This window comes from Elaeis guineensis, chromosome 16, assembly GCF_000442705.2.
Source record: "Elaeis guineensis isolate ETL-2024a chromosome 16, EG11, whole genome shotgun sequence".
NCBI lineage: Eukaryota > Viridiplantae > Streptophyta > Magnoliopsida > Arecales > Arecaceae > Elaeis > Elaeis guineensis.
In genome coordinates this window covers 6,139,595-6,162,592 of record NC_026008.2, presented here as the reverse complement: position 1 = coordinate 6,162,592, position 22,998 = coordinate 6,139,595, and the positions used below count along the sequence as shown (strand labels likewise).

General features: G+C 36.6%; 1 long non-coding RNA gene across 1 annotated transcript in view; it reads right to left on the bottom strand.

The window, feature by feature from the left end:
* The window catches only part of LOC140854336 (uncharacterized), a 102,768-nt gene extending 80,052 nt beyond the window's left edge, over positions 1–22,716 (bottom strand). The window contains exons 1-2 of the long non-coding RNA XR_012137543.1: positions 22,528–22,716; positions 22,021–22,087 (exon numbers count right to left, since the gene is read on the bottom strand). This is a non-coding gene — a long non-coding RNA (uncharacterized lncRNA). The remainder of the gene's footprint in view (positions 1–22,020; positions 22,088–22,527) is intronic.
* Between the last annotated feature and the right edge of the window lie 282 nt (positions 22,717–22,998).

The window sequence follows — 22,998 nt, the reverse complement described above, 5'->3', positions numbered from 1 at the left end:
AGGAGGAGAACCTCGCCCTAACATGAGCAAAGTCGAAGGCCCGGTTCTCCTTAGATCGGATCGGGGGAGATGCCCTACAACGCCCTTATGTGCCCCCACAGCCCTGTTAGGGACAGGAGGAGAACCTCATCCTAACATGAGCAAAGTCGAAGGCCCGATTCTCTTTAGACCGGATGGGGGGAGAGGCTCTGCAACGCCCATATGTGCCCCCACAGCCCTGTTAGGGACAGGAGGAGAATCTCGCCCTAACATGAGCAAAGTCGAAGGCCCGATTCTCCTTAGACCGGATGGGGAGAGAGGCCCTGCAATGCCCATATGTGCCCCCACAGCCCTGTTAGGGACAGGAGGAGAACCTCGTCCTAACATGAGCAAAGTCGAAGGCCCAATTTTTCTTAGATCGGATGGAGGGAGAGGCCCTACAACGCCCTTATGTGCCCCCACAGCCCTATTAGGGATAGGAGGAGAACCTCATCCTAACATGAGCAAAGTTGAAGGCTCGGTTCTCCTTAGACCGGATGGGGGGAGAGGCCCTGCAACGTCCATATGTGCCCCCACAGCCCTGTTAGGGACAGGAGGAGAACCTCGCCCTAACATGAGCAAAGTCAAAGGTCCAGTTCTCCATAGATCGGATTGGGGGAGAAGCCCTGCAACGCCCATATGTGCCCCCACAGTCCTGTTAGGGACAGGAGGAGAAACTTGCCCTAATATAAGCAAAGTTGAAGGCCTGGTTACTTTTAGATCGGATGGAGGGAGAGGCCCTGCAACGCCCATATGTAACCCCACGCCCTGTTAGGAACAGGAGGAGAACCTCGTCCTAACCTGAGCTGAAATCGACTACATCAGGGATGAAATTGACTACATCAGGAATAGGAGGAGAACCTCATCCTGATGCCAACTAAGATCCGATCATTCAAGACTAGATAAGAAAAAGAAAACCTTCTCGATGGCCCCTCCGCGCTCCCGCGATCCCACTAAGAGCAGAGGAAAAACCCTCACTCAAGAAAAGAAAAAGAAAAAGGGGGAAAGTTAAAAAGGAAAGCGACGAGCTACACCAGCGACAAATGAAAAATAAATTACATCAAAGATACAGAGAACCTCATCTCAGCGAGGATGGAGATTCTTATCAAAAATCTCCAGTCTCCAAGAGAGCTCTCAACACAGGCCAAGGATAAGATGGCTTACTCAGGGCGACGAGAAGTTCAGACCTCCGAGCTCAAACTCCGAAAGGAAGCATCAAACTCGAGTGGCCCCGGACAAATTTGTGGCCATAAACAAAGGGGACAGGTCAATGCGACGATGATTGGGTACCTTCGAATGACATCGATATCGAGCAAGGCAAAAATCGAAAGAAGTCCGGCAAACGACAACTCAACACATGAGTAGAAGAGGTAATGGAAAATTTTCTTTTCATTTCATTAACTAAGTATGCGTTGCAGAGCCCTTAAGGCCAAAAAAGAAAGATGACAAGAAAAGCAAGCTAACGTGGTGACGACCAGGAACCTTCAGACAACATCGACATCGAACGAGACAAAAAAAAAATATATAAAAAAATATAAAAATAAAAGAAGTTAGGCGGACGATAACTTGATGCAAAGTGCGGACAAGGTAACAGAAAATCTCCTTTTCATTTTCGATTAACAAGGTATATGTTACAAAACCCTGAAGGCCAAGGAAAGAAGAACAATACTACAAGACCTGAAAGGAATATATTAGAGACCACTTCAAGCTTTCGACTTCTCCTTCCAGTTCCATCTTTCTCAGCAGTATTTCTCAATACGTATGATGAACCCATCGACTCTCACCCTCCGCTTCATTCCGCCCCATTGTCGAAACCCTAACCCTAAGGGGAAAAGGGGGGATAGAACTCAAGGGGCAGCGGTGGCGATGGCGGCGGCAACGATGACCTGCATCAAGAAGAACCGAAAGTATCCGAGAGGCCGCAGTAACGCCGGAGGCATGCACACCACCATGTCCTCTCCGACAATTACCATCCTAGGTACTTTGACGAGGTCAGCATGCGCTACTTCCACCGCCCCTGCAACAAGTTCTACTGTTCCGCCATCAGCACCGACCACCTCTGGTCCCTCAACCCCGACAATATCAAGAAGCCTGCCACAGCAGGCAGCTAAAAGTGGCTGACAGCTGGCAAGGCCATTATTGCACCGTACCTAGAGCAATGCTCCAGGAGAAATTTCAAAAAGTCTCTTCGGATCGTCCCGATTTAAAAAGACTCCAGCCTGCACGCATTAAGTGCCAGAATATCTGAGGGCGGTCGCACGCAGAAATCAAGGGGGCAACTTCGGCTGTAAAAATTCCTCTATACTTTCTTCATTCGAAAATTGAACTCGAAAGTAGGGGGACTGGTGTTGGGTATAAAATACCCCCCCAGCCGAAGTTTGTACCAGGAGTGACCCTCTCGGGACTCTACCGACGTCCAGCCTTGGGCGATATATTTTCGAACCTCTCCAGTGGTCGAGCTTCCGCAATATTCCAAAGTTCTGCCGATGGATAAACTCCCACAGCTTCTTCCACAAGTGACGATCGGGTTCCCCTGACGGATGAACTCCTGCCACATCTCCCGGGCTTCTCCGACGATAAGCTTCTTCGATCGTCTATCAGGATGCTCCAAGTGCTCTCTAGATTCTACTATTCGACCGACCTCCTACAAGGGTCAACCATTCTCCGGACCTCTTCCGGATCTTTTCCAACAAGATTCGGACGGACTCCATCCAAGTTTCTACGACAGTCGACCACCTTCTAGGTTTCATCCGGGCTCCTACGGGAGCCGGACTTCTTCCCCGAACTCCTACTGTAGGTAGACTTCGTCCGAGCTCCTACGGGAGTTGGACTTCAGCCCTGGGCTCCCATTGCAGGTAGACCTCATCCGAATTCTTATAAGGGCCGGACTTAGAGCCCCCACCACAAGCGATCTACTCCGAGCTTCTGCTATAAGCGATCTACTCCGAGCTTCTGCTACAAGCGATCTACTCTGAGCTACTACTACAAGCGGTCTACTTCAAATTTCTACTACGAGCGGTTCGCGTCGGATTTCTACTGTAAGCCTCCACCCGAGCTTCCCTTGTGAACGAATTCCTTCCGGACTTCTATTGTAGGCAGGCTTTGGTTGAGCTTCCTCAACGAATGATCCCCATTCGGACTTCTATGAAAATCAGACTCCGACTGAGCTTCTGTAGCGGACAGATTCTGGACGAACTCCTACAATGCACGGGCTCCAGCAGCCGAACCCCTCCAGTAGGTGAATCTCTCCAGCACCATCCGACATCCACTGCCAGTTGACCTTTTGCCAGATTCTGCGTGAAACTGAACTTCATCCACAGAAAGCCCTTGACTGAGCTTCTACAATGATGACCTTCGCCTGCAGTGCTAGCGCCCGAGGCACCCAACGGTAGAAAGCTCGCCAGCAACATCCGAGCTTCTCTCAGACTGAGGGCTACCCCCCTCCACCAGACACCCCAATCGAGCTTCGGCCGACAGGCCTGGACTCCTTGGCAGGCCACAGTAATGGCCCCGACTCTGCTCCACTTTCTATGATGGATCTCATGCGGCTCCATCATGCTCTGACAAGTCACGACAACGAACATCACTCCACTCTCCACAACAGGCTCCACGTGGCAGGCCACGGTGATGGCCACGATGCCACTCCACTACTCTCCGTAATAAACTCCTTATGGCCCCGAACGGCCCACCACCAGGCGGTTACAGACATCACTGTCAATCTGTTACACCCTCTGCCTATAAAAAGGGGACCCCCAGATATGTTATTCTCTAAGCTCTAATCTCTATCTAAAAATTTTGCTAAAATTTTTGTTCGAGCACTCCATTCTTGTTGAGACAGAGAACTGACTTGAGCATCGGAGGGTCTTGTCAGAGCACCCCCAACTCCGGTTTAGACTTCCTTTGCAGGTCCCGACGGTGACTGCGACTCCCTCGACTCCAGCTTCTCCGACGTCGACAAATTTTTGCATCAACACATCATATGCAAGAACCCTAGGTCTTGACAATGTACATCCAATGTATCATTCCAAGGCTCAGCGCATCACATGCACTAGATTTATAATTTCATAAAAAAATTAGATCATAAGATCTAACTTAAACTTGTCTCACAAGTCTAAAGACCATGGAATCTCATATCCAAGTTCGATCATGGACTAAAAATATTTATCTTTAACAAAAGATGCATCAAAAACATTCATTAAACATCATTTAGAAAATCTAATTTTGATGTAATATGAATTGGATCTAATCCATATCACAATAATAACATGATGTTTGATTGAATCAATCAAGGATAGCTTTGATGCCACTGTTGGATTTTGGTGACGTAGTGGAATATGATTTTTAAAATTTTTTATATACATTCAACTATTGAAAATAAGTTTTAACAATTAAAATATGACTATCGAAATACAAACCCTAGGAACTCCTTAATGATTACAAACAAACAATTCTAGCATGCATATTAATGAGGGATTAGAAATCATATACCAAATATGAAGATGAGAATCTGATAATAGAAAGATCTCCGCAAGGCTCCAAAGTAGAAGCCCTCCAATGGTGATCCACATGGGACAGATCAGGGTCCTTTTCAATTTGACGTAATGCTGCAGCTTTCTTTGCAAGTTCACTGCAAATCATCCTTCTCAAGAATGGGTTGCACCATTGCCTATATGCCTTTGAAACCTCCACTAGGACCACACTAGAGAACTTTTCTCAAAAGATCTTACTACAAAAAATAGATTTTAGATGTTTAATACTTGAACAATCTGAATTTTAGGACAAGCATCACATGCTTTCCAATTTCCTCTTGCCTTCCTTTCTATTTTTTTTTCTCTCTTTTTCTTATCTTTTTCTTTGAAAATTTTTCTATCTTTTTCTCTTTATTCCCATGCTTAACAAGCAAAGAAAAAACCATCTTTATCACATAAGTGGCGTCCCTTTTATAAGGTATAAAAGGGTGCCTCCAAGGGATGCCAACAATTAGCATCCATCATTTTCTCTGGTGTTTAATTACTAATAAAGAGAGTTGGTTAGGTATTTAATCAACAGAAGGACTCTCCTCTGTACACACCCCCCAAGGTGCCATCTGATGCTGCCACCCTTTAGGAATTAGCATGGAATAATAAGAAAAAATGGAAGGTAGTTAAGAGTTTTAAATGAGATGGACTCTTCCATTCTCATCGCACAAAATATGTGGGCATCCCAATATTTTTTTGGTGTGTGAGTTCCTTCATAGAGAAAGACTTTTCCTTCTCTTCTACATCCACACATCCCAAGGTGCCATCTGATGGTGTGAGAAACAACAAATGCATGGAAATAAGAAAGCAAAATTAAGAGGAGTAAACCAGAATGACTCCACCTTCTTGACACCAAAAATAAATGGGGTGCCAATTTATTTTAGTATGTGGATTGGTGTGGAGGAGGTTGACTTTACATGGAACACTTCCATAAAAATCAAATAAGCCACCTAATAATTTGTAGGTTCAAACCTAATCCCATTAAATCAAGGCATTAAGCTTTATGGTTTGCACAAACACCTCTGCACCAAATCCAATTAGGAATTTGAGTTATTTCATGTGCTAGCAATTTAATTAACCCATAGGATTTATAATAAATCCAAATAGATTAAACCAAGATCAAATCCTTATTGTGTGTGACCCATTGGGTTCCATACCTAGTCAGCAGTGGATCCAGACTTATGACCTAATCTGATTAGGTCAGCCCAAAGGCATCAATTAATTCGAACACCTTCTAATTAATTTTTGAATTAAACTCTTTTAATTCTTATAAGTCTACAAGTCAAGATTGATATCTAGCAACATATCATGACTACCTAAAAGATATAAAATTTGATAAAAATATCAAAATTATCTTTTCATGATGAGTTACCGTGTAATTCAATCCTTCGATCACACAACATCCCAAATAGATTATGGGTATGAAAATATGTCAAGCTCAAATACCTATCCATATATATCTTGATCAGATGATGATGATTCAGTTGATGAACCAGTAGAAATCTTTTCTACTGTTCATCCAAAATATCCCACACACATCTCAAAGTGGCATGCTAGAGAATAAATCAAAGTAAGGATCCATATACATAAGATATCATAGTGATTTCAAATTAAAGGATCACTTGTACCACTCTCACTGGAGAACCATCTGTCGATATACTATAAGGCTTCATCAGATGTTCTCTCTGTGGATCAGTTCAGTGAACTCATTCTCTAATGAGCACCTACATCATTGTATTAGTATCACCACACAAGTGATTGTGAGATCAATCATCCTCTCCATTGAGCATACATAGGATGTTCCAGTCTTATCGGCATCATCGATCCCCGACTCGATAATCCAATTACTGAGAATATTTTAAATTGACACTATCAAGATTTTAGATCTTACTGGCATGATCTCATCATGGCCCTAAAATTATTGTCCTAATCTATGGGGTTTATCATAATCATAAAAATATGATGCAGCAAATGATAAAACATAATATCTCATTAATAAAAAAATAATCAATGTCATGCAAATGAGTAGGAAGATATCATAGAAAAGTTTCATCGTATTACCTATGTGATTGGCTTATAAGGTACTATTCTTTTATGTCATACAATATATCATAAAATATAATATTTTCACAGGCTAACATGACCAAAAGCAAATAGGCCCCATCCACTAGTTGACATAACCGACTCCCACTAACATAAGTGTTGATAATGCAACCTCTATGCTAAGTTATGATACTCTAAATCTGTCAAGAAAAGAAAAAAAAGAACCACATAATGAGACTAAAATCCCAATGAATGAATAGTCCATCTAACAGTGAAGATACTAAAAAGATATAGCTTAATATACATAATATCTTACATCATGCACTGCTAGAATAGACTATTATACCTTCAACACTTTTATATGCTAAACAAGGATAAAGTCATGTAAAAGATAGTCTATATGCTGAACCATGTAAAAGGAATAAACCATAACAAACACAGGCATGTGATTACTGTTAACTACACCCCAGCACACCCTTAAAACCATTAAGCCTCCACGGCACATTATTTTGCCATAGGTATACTTTTTCTCCACAAACATATTATTTTATCATAGGCATAATGTTTACCATAGGTGTATAGTTTCACTACAGGCTCATCACCACAGACACATAGTTTTGTCACAGGCTCATAACCACAAGCATATAGTTTCGCTGCAGGCTCATAACCATAGGCATATACTTTACCGTCAACTAGTCGATTGGACTTATCTACTATCCCATAGGTTGATCACTCCTATAGGTGGTTTGCTAAAAAATTTATGTTTGATAAATCTCACCAAAAAGCTGATGAGCTGATACAATATAATTTCAAGACAAGAAGGCTCCACTGTCCAAAATAGTTCCACATATATATATTTATTCTTGAGTAACCGATCAATAAAATCATGTCATGTTTCCATGCTTGCATGCATATATATAAGCTATAAAACAATAAGATACTAACTTTTTTTTTCAAAATAATTTTTTTTCATAACAAAAGACAATAAAAACATCACAGTTAGATAGAAATCACTCACCTCTTATGGCTGCTATATGATGCTTAACTCATTCAAAACACCCCATTTGAACTCTATTCCTTTCCTCAATTATCTAGAGCACTTTTTACTAGCTAAAATCCCTTTAATTTCTATTTGAGAACACCTCCTTTTCCAACCCTCTCCTTCTCTATCCTTTTTTTTTGGGTTCATCAAAAATTCAATATAGCACCATAAGGAAAAAATTGGTAGTTAAGGCTTGAAATACAATAAATTTAAGAGAGTTGCTTGCTAGGTGTCAATCCTATAAAATAAGCAACAAATATCTTGGTTTCCTACCCCTTTGTTTATACAAAATGGTTGCTGAGTAATTCCTTTAAAAATCTTTTTAAATCCTCAAATTAAAACACCTCGGCTAACTCCCGCCACTTAACTGTTCCAGCGGCTTATTCGACTCATCTTGAGGTAGAGCTGACTCAGTCCAAAACTTGGTCGACTCAGCATAAAACTGGATCGACCAACTTGCATACCATCATAGTTCTTTTCTGATATGCTTTCTATTTTCTGTGACTGAGCCGACTCTTCTTAAAACTGAGTCGATCCAGTCCTCTAGATTTCAAAAATTATTATAAATCATAAGTTTGTACCCAAAAATTGCCACACCCATAATATTATCTTAATTATCCTTCAAAATATCATGCATTCTATGCTCAATAATTATCAAATTTTAACTTTAATGCCACTATTATTGATCTCTTTCCTCAATAATTTTTTTCTTAACTAACAACTATACTTAAATTTTATTACTATTGCTTAATCAACATTTAAATGCTCAAATATATGATGAAGTGCTGTACTACACATACATGAATGCTAAATGAAACTGCAAATCTCTTAGATTACCACTTTGTTGGCTCGGGGTGTTACATGCAGGTCCTCTATTTTTTTGTGAAAAAAAAGAGAAAAAGAAAAAAGAAAGAAAAAAGAGGAAAAAAAAGAAAGAAGAGAGAATTTCTCTCTCTACCCTCTCTTCCTTTCTAAAGTTTGATCCCTAATTTCTCTCTCTAGATTGTTTCTCTCTATTAATGGATATCTCTCTATCGAAGTTATTTTTCTAAGATTAGCCCAGTGAAGGACTTCCTTTTGATGATTTTGAACGAGCTTAGTGAAGGGTCTGATCTTAAGTGGAGTTTTAATTTGGGATTTATTTAGATTTAATTTTAAATTAGAATTAATATAAGAATATAATTTTGAGTAATAGACTCTGAAGGATCCCTTCAAAGTTAATCGATCTATTCATTCAGTATTCTATGAAAAATAAGTAATGAGTTATCTTATCGGGATATTTCATATTTATTTGGAAAGTAAATATTAGTTCTTGAATTATGCATGATTTATGAAACTATATTTTGAATGAAAAGTAACTTCTGAAATAATATGATTTTTTGATTATGAATATGTTTAGTAGAATTATGAAACCTATATGTTATTTTGCAAAAGTGTTTGATATGGATAAAATTTATGCTTTTAGCCTAACTGTGTTTTAGTGGGCCCCATCAATAAGGATTATACGTTGATTTTCAATCTTGTCAATGGGGGTTATACATTGGCTTTTAACCTTACCAATGGAGATTGTGCATTGATTTTCAGCCCTATCAATGGAGATGGTGCATTGATTTTCAATCCTATCAATGGAGGTTAAACATTGGCCATAGTCAAGGCTGTTGAGCTATGTGTATTTTGATTCAAATCAAATTTATGATTATATTTATATATGAATATTTGAAAGGACATGATTTACTTTGACTTAGCATGAAATATATTCTTATGTTTATTCATGGTATTATTTTTGGACATTATATAATATTTGAAATATCTAGTTAAAGTATTCATTACTTATTGGGTTATTAAGCTCATCATCCCTCTCTTTTATTTTTTTAGATTTAGATAATTAAATTATGAACATGGACATTATTTTTGAGAGAGAGATTTAGAGGCGAGACTTGGCACCATCAGCTTCATTAAACTTAGCTCTATTTTTATTATTTTTAGTAAAACTTGATTTGATATAAGATATTTGATTTAGTTGTTTAAATTTAAAGTTAAATTATAATTATTTAAAATTTTATTTCACTATGATGCACTGATATTGTGATGAGATACCTTGCATGCTTGTGGAGAGAGTTCTTCATAAGTATGCGGTGATTGCCATGACCCTCGATTCATGATTTTAAGTCAGATGTGTGATAACTAATATGATATTAGAGTATTAGTAGATAAATTATGACATATAAAATCAGACATAGGATAAGTGTAAGTGGATAGATACTAGGGACATTGGGATATAGATCGATGATGATTGCAGTATGAGCTATCTTTATGATTTTTGACTAAATTTTATTATTATGAATGAAAAGATTGCTTAGAAATTATGATTCATAAGATTTGACATATGATGGACAATTTATGGATCATGCTGGATTTTGATCAAGAAATTTTATTGTGTATTATGATTATGAATTTAATCATTAATACTTTGAGTGAATTGCAAGCTCAAATTTAACATGGAAGAATACTATGATGTTATTCTTGATTTGAAATTAATTCTAGAATGATAAGGTAAAGATTCATTGATAAAATGTTGTTTGTTTTAGATTGGATTAAGAAGATCTTTTATGATATTTGATTGAAATAAATTTTTGAAAGTTTATACTAGAATGTTGATCATGTATGAAGCTTTCATATAGAAACAAAAAATATATTTGAGGGTACTGTAAACAAGTTTATTTCATATTGAAGAAATTAATTATGAGATAGTTAAATATTCATTTGGATAGAATTTTAATTACCATCTTTCGATCCAAATGATAGATATTGTGTATGTCTATTAAAGATTATATGATATAAATAAAACTTTTATTCAAGGATTATGTAGCAAGGTTGATCGAGAGATCTTCTATCATTATTGTTGAGGCTGCAAGTAGAATCCTTGATTGCTATTTTGTATGATCAAGATAAAAGATCTTATTTATATCTATTCGAGGATTATAAGATATGTGAAAGTATAATTTAAAATTTTAGGTATTGAAACTAATCTAGATTCTTTTACCTTTGTTATTGAGGTCCTTGATAAAATCCAGTATTGCTTGGAGATTTAATTTTGAGAGGCTTGCATGATTGTTATGGAAGAATTTTGATAGATATCAAAGATCTCGAAGGAAAGAGACTTTAGAAGAGATGATTGAGTTGGTTTTACTTATCTGTCTTGAATTAAGTCCTAACATGGTAGAGCAATTAGAAAGTAATTTATTTTAATTATGAGATTTTGATTTGAAATTGTTTAATTGAATGGATAGAGAATTAAGATTTAATTCATATTGGATTATAGTAACTTATATGATGGTTTAGGATATGTCAATTGACTTAAAGATTGATTTAGATGGATGTGCTTGATGCATATTGGGGACATGATACAAAAGTTTCTTTTGACATGCTTGGAAGTTAAATTAGAATCTTTTCAATATAAAGTGTTAATTGATTGAACAATTATTTATTACATCTGAAAAAAAATTGATGGTTCAAATCAGAGTGTGCAGTGGAAGCATGATAATCTAGTTACTTTGAGCTAGCCAATAATATTGATTCTTGACTTTGGATTTGGAATATTTAGCAATAGGTTTTTTTTCTCCAAGATTTGAAGTATATATTTCTCTATCTGCTAGAATAAAAAATATGAGATTGTTTATTGATCTTAAATTTTTATACTCAAATGTTCATCCATTGGAGGATGTTAAATTTTAATCGTGATCTTGTGATAGATTAATTAAATTAAGAATAGTTGATGTTTGATGAGAAATTTGATATTGTAGTTTGGAATTAAGATATTGATTTCAATTACTAGAGAGAATGATTTTAATCCAGATTAATTGTTGAGATATTGACCTTTCCCTTATGAGATAATTTAATGATGAAGTAGCATTGAGAATCTGAATATCAAAATGTTGGAGGATGAGATTTGGATTATGAATCCTAAGCTAGAAAAATTTCAAGGATGAATTTTTTTTTTAGAAAGGAAGGATGTAATATCCAATCCCATAGCACATATCTCAAAGTAGCAAAAAAAAAAGCTCGCATATGCAATGCATGTGCTAGAAACACAGTGGGAAATTGGGAGTTTACATGGAGAACTCCCAAAGGAGTTCTCTTCCAATCGAGAGACCTAAAAGCACTCGGATTTTGAATTAAAAAGGATCTTAAGTTCTCCTATGAAGAATCTATTTAAATGCTCAATCTCTTACTTCTTCCTAACCAAAAATTTTTCAAGATCCACTGCCCTTTTCATCTTCTTTCTTCATGGATTATCAGCAGGTTAATCTTGTTTAGGCGGATAGAAATCGAAGAAATTTTTGTCGAAGATCAAGTAAATCACTCTAATCATTTTCTTCTCAATCTTCCATGGTTCTTAAGTTCGAATCTTAGCCAACTTTCTATTAGAAATTTCTTAGAAATTCTAATTTAGTGGTTGCCCTGCTTTCACCATCTGTGTTTGCTTATTCTTGATTTTTTTCTGTCACTGTTTGACCATCGTTGGTCATTGAACGAAGGCCACCTGTGTCGTCATGATGCTCTCTTCCAGTTGTCAGATGTTGCCAGCTAGGAGGGGGGACCATTTGGCATCGAGAATAAGGGGAACGAGAACCATGTTCCATGAAGGAAGAAGAGGAAGGTAAGAGGACGTGCGGGTCCTCTGTTGTTCTGTGAAAAAAAAGAGAAAAAGGAAAAAGAAAGAAAAAAGAGAAAGACAAAAAGAAAAAAGAGAGAGAATCTCTCTCTACCCTCTCTTCCTTCTCTAAAGTTTGATCCCTAATTTTTATCTCTAGATTGTTTCTCTCTCTTGATGGATTTATCTCTCTCAAAGTTATTTTTTTAAGATTAGCCCAATGAAGGACTTCCTTTTGATGATTTTGATTGAACTTAGTAAAGGATCTAATTTTAAGTAGGATTTTGATTTGAAATTTATTTAGATCTAGTTTTAAATTAGAATTAATTTGAGAATATAATTTTAAATAATAGACTCTTAAGGATCCCCTCAAAGTTAATCGATCTGTTCGTTTAATATTCTGCAAAAAGTAAGTAATGAACTATCTTCATAAGATATTTCATATTTATTTTGAAAGCAAATATTTGTTCTTGAATTATACATGATTTATGAAACTATGTTTTGAATGGAAAGTAATTTTTGAAATAATATGATTTATTGATTATGCATATGTTTAGTGGAATCATGAGACTTATATATTATTTTGCAAAAGTGTTTGACATGGATTAAATTTATGCTCTCAACCTCACTATGTTTTAGTAGGCCCTACCAATGAGAATTATACGTTGATTTTTGATCCTGTCAATGGGGATTATACATTGATTTTTGATCCTACCAATGGGGGTCATGCATTGATTTTTGGCTCTACCAATGGGGATGGTGCATTGGTTTTCGACCCTGCCAATAGGGATTAAACGTTGGCCATAGTCAAGACTGTTGAGCAATGTGTGTTTTGATTTGAATTAAATTTATGATTATATTTGTATAAGAATATTTGAAAGGAATTGATTTGCTTTGACTTAGCATGAAATATGTTCTTATGCTTATTCATGGTATTATTTTTGAATATTATATAATATCTGAAATATCTAGTTAAGATATTCATTACTTAGTGGGCTATTAAACTCATTACTTCTCTCTTTATTTTTTTTAGATTTAGATAATTAAATTGTGAACATGGGCATTATTTTTGGGAGAGAGATTTACAGGCGAGACTTGGCACCATCAGCTTCATTAAACTTAGACCTGTTTTTATTATTTTTAGTGAAACTTTATTTGATGTAGGGCATTTGATTTAGTTATTTAAATTTAAAATTAAATTATAATTATTTAAAATTTTATTCTACTATAATGCATTGATATCGTGATGAGATGTCTTGCATGTTTGTGGAGAGAGTTCTTCATAAATATACAGCGGTTGCCAAGGCCCTTGGCTCATGATCTCGGATCGAGAGCATGATACTTCATGATGGGACTCTATACATATTTCATTATTTATCTAATGTCACATCCAAACTACCATAAATGCCCTTTCTATTTTCTCATCAGGATAAGAAAGGCTTCCTTAAGAAAGTCCCATAGGTGATCTATGAGTTGGTGAATGATGTTAACCTCAACTACTCGAATACTTCCTCTTCCATGGCCATAAATTAAGTGGATTAGTTAACACTCTCTAGGCTATCCTAGTTGAGTTAGAAATTGAGGGGCATACAACCCAAATGGGGAAGGAGATTGCAACATCCAAATAAAGGAGGCTATGGAAATTTTTTTGATATTTGGATCATGATGGATTCATGCTTTCTTGTATAATCAAGGACATTTCAAGAAAATAGGCTTTAAGAGGGAGAGACTCCCATGGCTCAAAAACTCTCATGTTAAGGGGCTCTCAAACTCTCATCCATCATTCTATCTTCTTTCCTCCTTACAGGACCATAGGTCCTTGAGCACTCGAGCCGAGGTGAGACTCAAGGTCGAGTCGAGGTGAGACTCAAGGTCGAGCTGAGGTGAAACTCAAGACCAAGCCAAGGCAAGGGTCATATCGAGCTGAGGTGAATGTCAAGGCTGAGCCAAGGTGAAGGGTCATATTGAGCCGAGGTGAGGCTCAAGGCCGAGTTGAGGTGAATCTAAGGGCCAAGCCAAGGTGAAACTAAAGACTGAGCCAAGGTGACGGTCAAGGCTGAGCTCAGGCAAAGCTCAAGATTAAGCTAAGGTGAAGATCATACTAAACTGACCTCCATAAATCGGCCTCCATGAGCTGACCTCCTGGAGGCCGATCTTCTAAAGGCCAACCTCTTGAAGTTGATCTCTCCGAAGTGAAGTAAAAAGAATGACCTAAGAGTGCCAACCAATGAAGGCCAACTAGAGGCAAACTTACTAAGATGGGATGAGATCGTCAGACCTGAGACCTACCATCTAAGGTAGCTGGATCGGACCCCACTTCAACGACCTTGGAATTCGAGCAGCCTACAGATGTACTACCAATGAATGTAAAGAAACTCTCCTAATGAAACCTTTCTTTCCCTTACCTCCAAGTTTTGCAGATAAGTAGGGCCCCATATCAGGCCATTAGGAGAGACAAAAAGAATGCCAGGCACTTCGTCACCATGATGAAGCCCATCACAACTCCAGGCTCTACGACAAGCATAAGCTGTGGTATATGCGTAGGCCAAAGCGAACAACCCCATGGCTACCGAAAGCATAAGCTATAACTTTGCCACAAGCAGAAGCTATAGTATGCACACGGGCTAAAATGGACAACCCCATGGCTACCACAAGCTCCAGGCTCTGCTACAAGCATAAGCTGTGGTATATGCGTAAGCCAAAGCGGCATGATGAAGCCCATCACAACTCCAGTTTCTGCGACAAGCATAAGCTGTGGTATATGCGTAGGCCAAAGCGGACAACCCCATGGCTACCGAAAGCATAAGCTATAACTTTGCCACAAGCAGAAGCTATAGTATGCACACGGGCTAAAATGGACAACCCCATGGCTACCGCAAGCTCCAGGCTCTGCTACAAGCATAAGCTGTGGTATATGCGTAAGCCAAAGCGGACAACCCCATGGCTACCACAAGCTCCAGGCTCTGCTACAAGCATAAGCTGTGGTATATGCGTAAGCCAAAGCGGCATGATGAAGCCCATCACAACTCCAGGCTCTGCGACAAGCATAAGCTGTGGTATATGCGTAGGCCAAAGCGGACAACCCCATGGCTACCGAAAGCATAAGCTATAACTTTGCCACAAGCAGAAGCTATAGTATGCACACGGGCTAAAATGGACAACCCCATGGCTACCGCAAGCTCCAGGCTCTGCTACAAGCATAAGCTGTGGTATATGCGTAAGCCAAAGCGGACAACCCCATGGCTACTGAAAGCATAAGCTATAACTTTGCCACAAGCAGAAGCTACAGTATGCACACGGGCTAAAATGGACAACCCTAATGCTACCGCAAGCATAAGCTATGGCTCTGCTTTAAGAATAAGCTATGGTATACATGTAGGCCAAAGCAAACAACCCTATGACTATTGCAAGCATAAGCTATGGCTCTACTGCAAGCATATGCCATGGTATGCGTGTAGGCCAAAACAGACAACCCCATGGATACCGCAATCATAAGCTACGGCTCTGCCATAAGCATAAGCTATGGTATGCATGTGGGTCAAAGTAGACAACCCCACAGCTATCGCTAGCATAAGCTATGGCTCTACCACAAGCATAAGCTATGGTGTGCGAGTAGGCCAAAGTGGACAACCCCACGATGATGCTGGATAGTTCATCACCTCAATGAATGTAGTTATGATGTCGGACTTCATCACCTTGACAAACGTAATCATGAGGCCAGACACTTTGTCACCTTAGTGAATGTGGTCATGATGTCAGATACTTTGTTACCTTGATAGTTGTAGTAAAGATGCTGGTGTCACATCCCACTCCCTAGACCGAGCAAGGGTGTAATAGTTGAGCATAATTTTATCAGTATCTTATACTATGGTTCATAAGCCACTAGTAAACCCTATTCATCTACCACAACCTACTCCAGAACAATTCAAACACAATTCTTAAGCTATCTCAACATAGTTCTAGTAACAACCTTTAGCTTTTATTCATCAATCCATAGCTTTATACATATCACTTTAATGCATAGTATGTGATACCCCAATCCAAAATATAGCACACATCTTAAAGTGGGCTACAAAAAAATAAGAAAAAAAAGGAAGAGACTTATTTGACCTGCACATGCATTGCACATGCTGGAATAGTGTGGGAAAGGAGCGATATAGAAGAACTCCCAAGTTCTTCACCAATTAGGACTCCTAATCCACTCAAAAAATTGAGGGAAAATCAAACTCAAATTTCTCTCCCATGGAGATCTATTCAAAGACATAAATCCTTTAGTTTCTCCATGCCAAGGATCAACATTGATAGTTGCTATTTATCCTCTGATTTCTTTATGATATTTTGATGGTTTGATCCTGATTTAGCTGCTAGAAATCGAATCGATCCCCATCAAAGAGCTAGTAAATCCCTTCCACATCTTCTTCCACATCTTCTTCAAGTCTTAAGCAGAAGTTTTTGCCAAATTAATTGATAGAAAAATATTGAAATCGCTTCCTAGATTTTTCCCTATTTTTTATGGTTGTTCTTGGGTCTTCCCCCCATCGTTCGGCCACCATTGGTCATCGGACTCGACCAGTCACCATCATCGGGGACTGCCCCTCCATCTATAGTGGTTGCCATCCTAGCTCGAGAACAAGGGGAGTAAGAGCTCCCCTATTCTGTGAAAGAAGAAGGGGAAGAGAATGCATGGGTCCTCTATTTCCCATGAAGAAGAAAAGAAAATAAAAAAAGAAAGGAAAAGAAGGAAGAGATTTTCTCTCTATTCCCTCTCTCCCTTCTCTCTGAGTTTGAGTCTCCACTTTCTCTCTCTAAAGAAAATATCATTTTCTCTCTCTAAAAATCTCTCCCTAAAGATGCCTCTCTTCTAGAATTTTTTGGACCTTAGAAAGACCGTTTGGACTTTGATAGATCCTTGTAAAGGGATCTTGACTACAAACTGTCGAATAGCTAGCCATATGAGGATTTAAGATTTTTATTTTTGAAAATAATTATGATTAATTTTGATAAAAGCATAATTTTGGGTATTAGGTTCTGAAAGAAAAATTTTTGAAGTTGTAAGGATTCGTTGGAGTGCGAGGTAAGTAATAAATCATCTTTTCGAGATATTTCATATTTATTTGAAAGTAAATAATTATTTTTTAAAATTATGTATGATTTATGAAATTATGTTTTGAACAAAAATTGATTCTAAAATTTTATGGTTTATTAATTATGCATATGTTCAGTGAAAATTATGATATGTTATGATACAAAGTGCTTTGATATGGATCGAATTTATGCTCTCAACCTAACTATGTTTCAGTGGGCCTCACTAATGGAGATTATACATTGGTAATTAGTGGGTCTTGCCAATCGAGATTATACGTTGGTACTCAATGGACCTTGCCAATGGGAGTTGTGTGTTGGTATCTAGTGGATCCTATCAGTGGAGATTGTGCGCTGGTATTTAGTAGATCCTGTTAGTAGAAGTTGTGTGCTAGTATTCAGTAGACCCCACCAATGAAGGTTAAATATTGATCATAGTTGAGATTATTGAGTTATGAGTGTTTTGATTCGAATCGAATTTATGATTATATTGTATATGAATATTTGAAAAGATTGGATTTGTATTGAATTAGTATGTAATATATTCTTATGTTTATTCATAGCATTATTTTTAAATATTATATAATATCTGAATTATCTAGTTGAGCTATTCATTACTTATTGAGTTTTCAAGCTCATCACTTCTCTCTTTTATTTTTCAGATTCAGATAATTAAATTATGAATATGGGTATTATTTTTGGGAGAGAAATTTAGAGGTGAAACTTGGCATCATCTGCTTTATTGAACTTAGATTTATTTATATTATTTTTAGTGAAACTTTATTTGATGTCAAATATTTGATTTAGTTATTTTAAAATAAAGTTGAATTATAATTATTTAAATTTTATTCCACTATGATGCATTGATATTGTGATAAGATGCCTTGCATGCTTGTGGGGAGAGTTTCCTATAAGTGTGCGATAGTTGCCATGATCCTAGACTCATGATCTCGAATCGGGGGCATGATAATTAATATGATATTAGAGCCAGATTAATATAGTATCAGAGCATAAGTGGATGAATTATAATACAGAATCAAACAGAGTGTAGGTGGATAGACATTAGAGACATTGGGATGATAACTGATATTGATTGTGACAACTTAGAAACCATAGATTTAATACAAATACATTGATCGATATGAATCAGAGAACGTAGCGAAAGCATGATGATCTGAATTATCTGGATTATTTTGACATAGTCAGCAATATTGAATCTTTGAGTTAAAAGTTTATGATGGAATACATGATTTGATATTCCTTAATAAAAAAAATCATTTATAGGGAAAGGATAATGTTTTTGATTCTAGACTATTTCGAATATCTCTATGTGATTTTTACAAGTAGATCTTCTATTTACAATGCTAAGAAAATTCATAAAATCCTAAGTCTTGAATGAGTAGACTATCAATTTTTGATCTTAAATTTGAAAATATTTAGCAATAGATTTTCTCTCTCCTAAAATTGAAGTTTATACTCCTCTATCCATTAGGAAGAATGTGGGATTGTTTATCAATTTTAAATTTTATACTCGAATAGTCATCTATTGAGAGATAGTAAAGTTTGATCAAAATCTTGTGATAGAATGATTAAGACAAGTTTAGATGATGTTTTGGCAACGAACTCAATATCCATATTAGGAATTAAAATATTGATTTGATTGTAAGGAATAAATGGTTCTGATACAGATCAACCCTTGTGACATTGACATTTTTCTTATGAGACAATTTAATGATAAAATTGTATTGAAAACTAGAATATTGAAAGGTTCGAGGATGAGATTACAACTATGAATCCAAAACAAGAAATTTTGAAGACTTGAGCAAGAAAAATTTCAAGGATGAAATTTCTTTTTAGGGAGAGAGAATGTGATACCTCAATCCCCAATATAGTACACATCTTAAAGTGGGCTACAAAAAAATAAAAAAAAAAGAAGGAAGAGACTTATTTGACCAGCACATGCATTGCACGTGCTGGAATAGCATGGGAAAAGAGCAACATGGAAGAACTCCTGAGTTCTTCACCAATTAGGACTCCTAATCCACTCAAAAAATTGAGTGGAAATCGAACTCAAATTTCTTTCCCATGGAGGTCTATAAGGCATAAATCATTTAGTTTTCCCCATGCCAAGGATCAATGTTGATAGTTGCCGTTATCCTCTGATTTCTTTTTGATATTGCAATGGTTTGATCCTGATTTAGCCACTGAAAATCGAATCGGTCCCCATCAAAAAGCTGGTACATCCCTTCCACATCTTCTTCAAGTCCTAAGCAGGAGTTTTTGCCAAATTAATTGATCAAAAAATCTTGAAAATGCTTCCTAAATTTTACCATATTTTTTGTGGTTGTTCTTGGGTCTTTCACCCCACCATTCGATTGCCGTTGGTCATCGAACTCGACCAGCCACCATCGTTGGGGACTGCCCCTCCAGCCACGATGGTTGCCGTCCTAGCTCAGGAACAAGGGGAGCAAGAGCTCTCCTACTCTATGAAAGAAGAAGGCGAAAAGGATGCACAAGTCCTCTGTTTCCCGTAAAGAAGAAAAGAAAAAAAAAGAAAGAAAAAGAATAGAGAGATTTTCTCTTATTCCCTCTCTCCCATCTCTCTGAGCTTGAGTCTCCACTTTCTCTCTCTAAAAAAAATATCATTTTCTCTCTTTACAAATCTCTATCAAAAGATGCCTCTCTTCTAAAATTTTCTGGACCTTAGAAAGACTCTTTGGACTTTGATAGATCCTTGTGAAGGTATCTTGACCGTAAACTGTCGAATAGCTAGCCATGTGAGGATTTAAGATTTTTATTTTTAAAAATAATGATGATTAATTTTGATAAAATCATAATTTTAGATATTAGATTTTGAAAGAGAAATTTCAGAAGTTATAAGGATTCATTGGAGTGCGAGGTAAGTAATGAATCATTTTCTTGAGATATTTCATATTTATTTGAAAGTAAATAATTATTATTTAAAATTATGTATGATTTATGAAATTATGTTTTGAACAAAAAGTGATTCTAAAAATTTATCATTTATTTATTATGCATATGTTCAGTAAAAATTATGATATGTTATGATACAAAAGTTCTTTGATATGGATCGGATTTATGTTTTCAGCCTAACTATGTTTTAGTGGACCCCACCAATGGAGATTATATGTTGGTGATCAGTGGGCTCTGCCCATAGAAATTATACGTTGGTACTCAATGGACCCTGCTAATGAGGGTTGTATGTTGGTATTTAGTGGACCCTATCAGGTTGTGTGCTGGTATTTAGTAGATCCCATCAGTTGGGGTTAAATATTGATCATAATTGAGGCTGTTGAGTTACGAGTGTTTTGTTTCGAATCAAATTTATGATTATATTATATATGAATATTTGAAAAGATTAGATTTGCATTGAATTAGCATGTAATATATTCTTATGTTTATTTATGATGTTGTTTTTGAATATTATATAATATCTGAAATGTCTAGTTGAAATGTTCATTTCTTACTAGATTTTCAAGCTCATCACCTCCCTCTTTTATTTTTCAAATTCAAAAAATTTAATTATGAACATGTGGTTATTTTTGGGAGAGAAATTTATAGGCGAGACTTGGAATCATCTGCTTCATTGAACTTAGATTTATTTTTATTATTTTTAGTAAAATTTTATTTGATGTAAGATATTTGATTTAGTTATTTTGAAATAAAATTGAATAATAATTATTTAAATTTTATTCCACTATAATGCATTGATGTCATGATAAGATGCCTTGCATGCTTGTGGAGAGAGTTCCCTATAAGTGTGTGGCAGTTGCCATGATCCTGGACTCGTGATCTCGGGTCGGGAGCATGAGATAGTATATTAACATTTTCTGAATTGAACAATCCCAACATATATTATAACCCAACACACTTCTCTCACTTAGTTGATATGCCAAACTTCTTCTATATAAGTGCAAATGATGATGCTAATACTTCTATGCTTAGTTCAGAGGCTTTAAATCTGCAATAGAAAGAAGTGAGGAGGATGAGACCTAAGTCCCAATGAGTGAATAATCTATCTAACTATGAGAAAATAGGAAAGCTTAGCTTTAATATTCATCATAACATATAGCTCATACTACTAATATGCTTTCAAAATATTTATTTGCTAAACTAGAATAAAACTATGCCATAAATCATTTTGAAAAAGAATACTGCTAGCTATTGCCGACTACACCATAGGGCACCACTCCCATGGCAGCCAATACATCTCAACGATATTGCTAAGCCCCACTAAGCATGTTGAATTTTATGCTGTTTTTTAATGTTTGTGGCGCCGACTGTTGCTGTCTACATGCTGATGTAGTAGCACCCCTCATAGATTGATCACTCCTATGGATAGCCCTTTTCAAAAACATGCTTAATAAAAATTCAAATGCCGATATGCTGATTCAAAGGCTGATATGCTGATTTAAAACATTTCTTAAAGCAAAATGCTAAGCTATTCAAACCGATACATTCATATATACATTCAACATTCAATAAGATATCATATCATATCACTTCCTGTTTCCAATGCTTGCATATATACCAATATTTAAGCTGTAGAATAACAAAATTTAACTTTCTTTTTCAGAAGTAAGTTCTTTCATAGCAAAGTATAGTGGAGAAATTACCAAAGTCAAATAGGAAAACCCACTCACCTCTTACTAGCTATACCTTGGTCCTTGACTTATCCAAAACACCCCTCATGAGCCCTCTTTTCCTTTCCTATAAAGTTGATACACACCGATTAATACAATACTTCATGATACAAGAATATGAGAATATATACTTTGCTTCTTTATGCTTATTTTTTAGCTCTTCTAGCTCTTACTTTTTGCTTTTTATACTCATTCTTAGCCCCCTTAACTCTTACTTTTATTCTATTCTATTTTGCATTGCTTAGAGTTAGCTAAGCCTCCATATAAACTCTAAAATTTTCAGCAATTTGACTGTATTTTATTTTTATCATCTATCTCAAATTCAGCCAACACCATAATATCATCTAATTGCTGAAACAATTCAGATAGATTTCAATAAAATCAGCAGCAACACTGATTCTTCAATTTAAGTTCACAATTCATATATTTCAATTCCCCCAGCACATCAAGTCTTATAGTTATTATACATAATTCAATTTAAATTTAGTTTAGGGTTGAAGTTCTTACCTCAATTAGTTGGAGCACTATAGCCACAAACACAGTCTTCTTTCCCTTCCTACCATTAGCCATCTTTTCTTCCAGATTTGGTTATCAATAGAACATCTTCTTCTAGCTGAATTCCGTCTGAATTCTTGATTGAAAATACCATCCTCTCTAGCCCTTTTCCCTTTCTATTCTTTTATTTTTACTACTGAACTAAAATAGCAACCAAGAGGCATCGCTGACTAAAACTTGAAATACAATAAATTTAAGGGAGCTGCTTGCTAGGTGTCAAGCACAGGGAAAACTAGCAAAACAATAATATGCTGAGGGGTTGTCCTAAGGATATTTCAGCTGTTTTGGCATGTATTTTGTCTTTCTCAATTAAATTCAGCTGAACCAAGTAAGACAAGTGGCAACACAAGGAAAGGACAAGCGGCGTATCCAAATTCTGCAAATCAATGCATCCATGCAGAAATCTGTTTCTCTCACATAGAC